This window comes from Heliangelus exortis, chromosome 1 (assembly GCF_036169615.1).
Source record: "Heliangelus exortis chromosome 1, bHelExo1.hap1, whole genome shotgun sequence".
NCBI lineage: Eukaryota > Metazoa > Chordata > Aves > Apodiformes > Trochilidae > Heliangelus > Heliangelus exortis.
In genome coordinates this window covers 71,330,672-71,338,519 of record NC_092422.1, presented here as the reverse complement: position 1 = coordinate 71,338,519, position 7,848 = coordinate 71,330,672, and the positions used below count along the sequence as shown (strand labels likewise).

The window sequence follows — 7,848 nt, the reverse complement described above, 5'->3', positions numbered from 1 at the left end:
CAGTCCCTAATCTACCCCAACTCAAGAGAGCAACAATCATTTCTTTATGTTTTACCTTCACTTTGAGGGCAGCAAATAAATTATGTCTTGAGGTTTCTTTGTTCTCAGAAGCTGCTGTAGTAACAGAATCGTAGAGAAGTAATTTCCCCTTTTTATTTCTAAAACTAGAGAAAAAAATCTTAATGATGTCACCACCTTACTGTACTTTAAAAACTCCCAAAGTCATCAACTTACTTAATAAAAAAAAAAAAAGCAAACAAAAAAACTGCAAACAACAAAAAAGCCCCAAACAAACAAAAAACCCCAAAGAACTTTGCAATGTAGCTACAGACTCCAATCTTTATTGTGGCACTGCTTGTCAGACCTTTTTCTTTTCTGAACCTGGAAAAGACCATGGGGGGGTTGTGTGTGGATGTGTGAGTAGAGGTGTATATACACATTTCCCTCAGAGATAGATGTGTCTCCATAAGGAGCTATAAAGAAAAAATAGTGGAATGAACCCTCTTTATTGGTAGGTGTGCTAGAGCACATCTCTAGCTAGAGCTAGTGTGACAGAATGACCAAGAGAGAAAAGAGGGGTACTTAATTTGGGTTTTTTTTCTAAACTGAACATTGCATTTTTTTACAATTAATGTAACCATCATATTGGCACGATTGTATTATTCCTAAAAAGGGTTGCTAATCCTTGAGAAATGCTATCAGCAAAAAATTGAGTCACATAAAATGCTCATAATCATCTCTAAAATTAGTATCTCTTTAAAGAGTTCATTTACATGACCTATCAACAGATAAAAGTTAAGTACTTTCAGTACATTTCACTTGTCTTCAGCAGAACAATTTCCTTGCCGAGGTTCACCGGTGAGTGGGAGACATTGCAGTTAATAAAGTAAATTGGAAAGAAATGTTTTGGGAATGATGTTTTTCTATACTGTGTGTAGGATTTGGAAAGAAAAAAGAAAACTATTTGACTCCAAGTTCAAAAAGACTTCACTTATCTTACACTAGCTGCCTTTCTGCTTTAAATTGTAAAACTCTACAGCTATGAAAGATCATAAGCTTGAAAAGGAAAACAGTATAAAGTCCAGTGGGCTGCAGATTCTCTGTTTAGACATTCCCTCAGTTTCTGAAAGTTTTAGATCAGAGTTCTATTAAAATATAGGAGTTCTATTAAAATCCATGATAAAATTACCAAAGGCAAAATTACCATAGGCATAACAATAAATTTTTAATCTTAAAGGTTGAGTTTGTTTAAATTTTTTGTTGTGTTTTTATTTTGTTTTAATTCATAAAAGCTGGAACCTTGGGGAATGTATGATATTTCAGTCCACCAAAAAAAAAAAAAAAAAAAAGCAACAAAGAAAGTAGGTTACTAAATGAACTTCCTAAAGTAAAACTAGAGTTGCATGAGCATATATCATGAGAAATGGGCACTATTTTTCCAAACATGGTGGATAAAGTTGCTATTAAAATAAAATGTGACATATGGCAACCTTTGTCAATGTGATATTCAAAAGTATTTTATTTTGTGTTTACATTTTATTTATGGTTATGGTTTTATATTTAATTTTTTACTGTAAGCTCAGAAGGGCCAAATCCTGTGATTTCCTCTGTGAGAAGGACGTACAGTTGCTGAATAATTTATATTGTATTCATAAGAAAATCCGTAAGTGCTGATGGTTCTCACCTCCCCCAAATCTAGATGCTTTCCATATCAATAATGCATTTATCCTCCTGATCCTCTGTGAAATAAGGTGAAGGTATTATTTTGCAGAGAAAGTGGCAAAGACAAAAAGCAATAGGGGTTTTGACTGTGGTTACAACAGTGCAGTCTTGGTCAGGACATTTTGGTGGTAATTCATCAAGTATAAAGCAGGGTATGTGTGGTGTGAATCTGTAAACAGTTACTGTGAATGCAGATGGCAGGAGCAGCCATTTGGGAACAAGTTACAGAAGTGGAGGCTCAGCTCACTGATGTGCATGAGATCTTTTACCCCTCAGCAAAGATAATTTGGGTTTTAGTGGCACTTCCCATCTACCTGCATGTGGAACAGGTAGAGAAATTGAGCTGGTGTGGGATAAAGTGGGTGGGACAGGGGTAGTGGTCAATATGCCAGTGGGCAGAGCTGGGGTTCAGGGGTACCCGGGCAGGTTGAAGAAATGGGCCAACAATGTGAAGTTCAACAGAGGCCAAAAGCAAAGCCCTGCCCCAGGTTTGGAGTAAGGCTCTGCAGCAGAAACCAGAGGGGCAGGAGGAAGTGGATGGGAGACAGGAACAGGTCTTGGAGGGGTGCTGGGGGAGTGGAGCCCAACCCACTGGAGTAGAGGACAGAGGCAAAGTGTTAGTTTGGCTTGGAGAAGGGGAGACCCCCTGTCTCCTTCCAAATTCCTGCTGGGAGAGGAGGGGAAAAACAGTGCCCCAGCTTTGAATTTGGCTCCATGCTGGCAGAGGTTGGGACGGACAACCCCTTTTCCACTCAAATTTGTGTGGGTCCATGATTTCAGGTTCACTGGCTGACTCTGCTGGAGCACTGGGACCAGGGTGAGAGCAGCACCTCTGTTACAACAGGATATCCTCAGGAGCCTAATTTCTAAGACTCTTATGCAATGGCGAAGTGTTTGTTTTACTTCACCCTGAGAGCCTGCTGAAAGGCAAAGCCATCCTACACATGCCATAGGGGAAGGCAGGAGTTCAACACTTCCAACAACAATAAAAAAGGAGAATGTTGGTTTAGAAACCTGAGCATGATTTTAATGGCCCGATATTAATCAGCCAGGTTTGAAAAAGATGGTGAAATTATAAATAGAGCTGAGAGGCACTGCTTAAAATAATACAGTTGTATTTGTATTATAAATTTTATATAAATAGAAAGGGGAAAAAAAAAGCCCTGAATTTTTTCAGGCTTGAATTCCAGCCACACTGTTAACACAAAACCTGTTCTTTCCCTTGTTATTTTTCATTCCATTGCCTGAGAAACCTGGGTTGGGACTGGCCATCTCTCTCTCCCAGTGTTGTCTCCTCCTGTTTCAGCCTTTACAACCCTGCAATTACTAATTTATTTTTTGTAAGAGAGATCAAGAACAGGTTCATCGTTTCTAATTGCAATCTGCACCCTTCCACACTAACACCTCGTGTGGGCTCATTAACAGCTGCCTTGCCTTGGAGCTATTTGGGTCTAGCATGGCCATATCTGCCTGGACAAACATATTATTAGGTTAAACATTTTAAGGCTTCCTTTTCCAGCCTGTGCTCACCTGTGTGCAAACTGCACCCACTGAGACCCCCCCAGCAGTTTGGAGATGGCTCCCATGACTGGAAGTAAGATCCTGATTTTGCTCTCCAGATGCTGTTCTGTGAAATGCTTTACACCTGTTAAATTTGTAGGCTGTGTGGAAAATATTTTTAATTTTTCTTCTGGAACATCTTTTCACTGAATTTTAGATGCTATCTGTTAAGAAAATTTCTCAGGCATGCTATGAGCTATGCTGCCCAATTATCCCTTCCTATCCATCCTCCAGCTTGCACTTTCCTTCTTGCCTCTCTCTGCTACTGCTATTATACAGTTTTCTCCTCCTGTGTTCTTCCTAAGGCACCCTGACATTTGTCTGTTTATTCCTTAAATGGTACCAGCATGTGCCCATTAAAAATAAAGTACTGTGTCATATCATTTACTGAGAGTTTCCCTAGATGATGATGTAGCTGTAAGAGTCACTAATGCTGCCACTTTGGCAAGAGCCAGATCTACACAGGCTTTGGTGAAAATGTACCTCAGCTCATGGAATGTTTTTCTTACTTTTAGGTGGTTTCTGACTCCAGCAGGTTGTGAAGCAAATGGCCTGGACTGTAAATTTATTTGTCAGCCATAAGTCAGAATATTCTGACTTGAAATTCCTGACTTAGGAAGAAAGAGGGAAGTATGCTGTACATCAGGTCACAATAAAACATACTGTCTCTTCCCTGAGTTTTGCATCTGTTCAGCTGCTCTTAAGGGTACAGTGGTAGATTGGATCACTCTTCCTATCACTATCACTATCACTATCATCATCCTTTTCTGACTTAATTTGTTCATGTTGGGGGTATCAGTTCCATTTTTCTGCACACTCCAACATATGGATTCAAGACATGGGGTGGTCTTGCAGAAAGATATTGCACTTTTTACTTTCTCTGAAACTGAATAAGCAATTGTTGCAGTCCAAGCTATTGTGCTGAATTGAAAAAAAAAAAAAAAAAAAGGTTAGAAAATGAGAGACTGTGTATGGGTGGCAAACCTCGGCACTCAGTAAATGTGCAGAGCAAGAGTATGCTTATTAAATAGGCAACAGAGAATTAGAGGAAACTATTTCAGTTTACATTCAAATACATTATGGGACTGTTTATAGAGCCCAGAAGAACTTCCTGAGCATTAACACATGCAGTATGAGGCACAGAGGTGGTAGAACCTATATAAAGGTGAGTAGACGTGTAAAACCAGAATAACTTGTTAGCATTTACATTGTTGCTGTCTTGAGGCTATGGCAACTATTTCACCCACCTTGTAGACATTCATTCAGCATTTTTTTCTGCAGGGTGCATTGAAAGATGCCTTTTTTTTTCAAGGTCAGAGAACAATGTCAATGATAAATGAAATTAATCTTATGCTGTGTTTTCAAAGTAATGAAGGACACATGGGAGGACCCTATAGAAAAAGGTACTGTCACTAATAATGGATCATGAAAGGAGGGGAAGGTTTAGTTTATGTACTTTTCCCTTCTCTTTAATTATCAAGATAAGATGACATATATATCTATACATTTGTGTTGTGGTAGAAATTAATTTCTTATCATCTTTTCCTAGGCGACTCCTTGGAGTCTTCAGACAAAGAAGAAGAGGAGAAAATCATGACAGCAGAAAAATCTATGCAAATAAACCCTGAGTAATGAGAGGGAAGGTGAGTTTTAGACACACTGTTTGGTTTTGACTTTTAACTCAAGTACTAAAAAGCACTCAGGAGAAAATTTATCTTGCTGTCTTTCTTCAGGGCAGAAAAAGTTCAAAGTGAACATGTGAGGTCTCTGATGACTCCTCAAGCAAAGTTATGAGAGAATTAGCCTTCCTCCTGGTAGCTTAAAGGTGAAAAAACAAGAAAAAGGTCCCTTGCTCTTACACATTTTATCATACATCCAACCTTGTTCATAAATTATTGAGAAACAGGCCAATTAATCCTTTATCTTTGAAAATATTCTTATCTAGATTTTTTGAACAAATAGAGAATTGGATGGGCATTCATCCATCTTTTTATTACTTTTTTCCCACATTAGGGAGTGCTATACATTTCCATAAGCCATAACAAATGGTCCCATTTGCTGTGGGATTTGCTCTCAGCTGGGATGCAGGCTGTGGAATGTCTTTACTACCAGAAAGATGTCTGTTTTGAAGCAGGGAAATCAGTATGCATTACTGCCCTGCTCTAAAATCCCACCAGCATCAAATACATCTTTTAGTACCCTGTGCCTGTCACAGTTTTACTCTGGGCCAGCAATGAACCTCAGCAAGCCCAGTGCTAAACTTTACGAGAGGTGACTTTACCCAGGTATTTTAGGATAAAAGATTTGTTTCCCGAAGGGCTTTACTAGAAGGCATGGGGGGGAGGGGAAGGAAGGAAAAGAAAAAATATCTCTTTAAGTTATAGCAACAACAAAACAACCCTCTTTTGGGGGGAGTGATGGGGTTTAAGGTAGGTCAGAAACAGAGGGAGGAATAACAGATAGGTCTGTTGACTCACCCTGTACACCACTGCATCTTGAGCCTCATGCTGTACCCATTGAATAGATTCTGTAATTTTAAAATAAGGCCAGCTTTTCAGCAGGTGTTTGTTGATATGAATCCCTAGTAGCCTATGTTAGTAGGAGTTATGGTACCTACAGTAGTTGAAACCTTTACCTTTTAAACTGCAGGCTTTTTCTATCTGTATCATCGCTTTTCCCTTTTTGTCTGCCTATAAAAACATAATAAACCAGTATTTTTATAGCACTTAATTACTGCTTATGTTATCTCCCAAGCAAGATTGGACATTTTCAATTTACTCACATATAGGATTTTTTCAACTTTTAAGGTTTATTAAATTTACCTTTAAACCTTAATGGCAGCTAGAACTTAGTCTATACCTGAAGAGTATGAAACTAAAATGGCAAACCATGTTTCTGAAGGTGTTCCTTGTGCCCACAGAAAGGGTTCTGTTTTCAGTATATGTAAACCAGATCTCCAAACTAAGATGTGTTGATAAAATACACAGATTTTTCTTGAGTAACTGCATCTATATTCAGGCATTGCTATCTGTATCAGCTGAAAGAAGATGAACAAAATACTTCCACAAATCAGCTCCTTGCTTCAAGCTTAAACCAAAGTCTCGATAAATTTTTTAAACTTGAATTAAAAAGATGAGAAATGAGATATCAGCTGTTATGTAAAGTAAAACGAAATGACATCTACTCTGGGTGGAGTGGTGATTCAGATCATTCACCTTTAAGCTGAAGAGCCTCTAAAAGGAAATGTGTTTCTTAGTGGATGTGTGTGGGAGACTGACATTAACACCTTGCACTGAAAAAAATATTCTCTCTGTCTCTTTTCACAGCTGACTAGACAGAAACAGCTCTGGTTTAACAAAGAACCACAGAAAGCAGGACTGACGATGGCTCACCCTGAATAAGGAGCTTGATTCAACAAGGTAAATGAAGGTCTGATCATGGATCATATATTGCCTTCCCACCAAAGCCCTTACATTGCAATATACTTATAATGCCAGAAAAATTGTATATGCAATTGCATATGCATATTCTGGCAATAATGCCTTACATTGCAATATACTTATCATTGTGCCAAAACCTCCACCTAAAGCCTGGATTCTTCACCAGCCTCCTTAGCACTTGGAACAGACTCTCCTGACTTTGTGATCCATACCCATGCCACCTCTACTACATGAGCAATCAGAGTAAAAATACATTAGAAGAGCAAGAGAGCAGCACAATTTTAAAGTTGACAGTAGCTGTTTCTTAGCTCCATCCCTGAGCCATACTAACCAGGACATAAAGGAATATTCTGTTTAACAGAACAGGTATGTACCTTAAAAGATCACTTATGGCTATCTTTGGTAGGTGTACTAGTAACTTAGGACACCTAATTTGGGCTTCAAGTCAGAGGTAACAGGCACCATAAATCACTAATTTCCCTGCTCTGGTATTGCTTCAACTTAACGCTATCTGCTCCATGACATTTTTTCCCATTTACTCTACAAGATTCAACTGCATTTAAGGAGATAAGAACCTTAGGAAAAGCTCTCGATATTCAAGACTTCAAGCCAAATATTTTTATTAAGATCTTTCTCATACTGTGAATATTAAATATTTATAGCTGCACTGGGCCAAGAAGATGGCATCACTCAGGTACTTGAGCCAAATTCTTTCTATAAAGTTGGAAGACCAGTTCTGACCATTTAAATGACAGCATAAATCTATTCATTAAACATGCTTCAGAAAAAAAGTATTATGAGTGTCCATTTCATCTCCATTTCTCAAATCTGCCTGAAAACTCCTGTATATCAGAGTAACATAAGTGAAAACAGCTACCAGGGGCGTGGCTGCATGCCATGATGGGTGCTCTGCAGAGCCTCTCACGGGGCTACAGAGAGCAAGTGTGGCAGAGAGGGGACACCATCTGGTACTAATTCCAGCAGTCAAAATGCCTTTGATATCTTTGTCTGACTCTACACTCTTCAGAGTAGATACATCTATGTGTTTTCTTGGCAAGTACTTTGTGTACATTTAAATCAGAAATGGAAAGTTAACTTCAGGCTAACAAGTGTAGGGAGAGCTTGA

The 7,848-nt window shown here is 38.7% G+C and overlaps 1 long non-coding RNA gene across 1 annotated transcript; it reads right to left on the bottom strand.

Annotated features, from left to right (window-relative positions):
- Window positions 1–1,501: 1,501 nt before the first annotated feature.
- Window positions 1,502–5,811, bottom strand: LOC139797198 (uncharacterized). Its single transcript, XR_011726462.1, has 2 exons — window positions 5,760–5,811; window positions 1,502–1,739 (listed from the first exon to the last, which is right to left on the bottom strand). It is a non-coding gene; the product is annotated as an uncharacterized lncRNA (long non-coding RNA).
- Window positions 5,812–7,848: the final 2,037 nt, after the last annotated feature.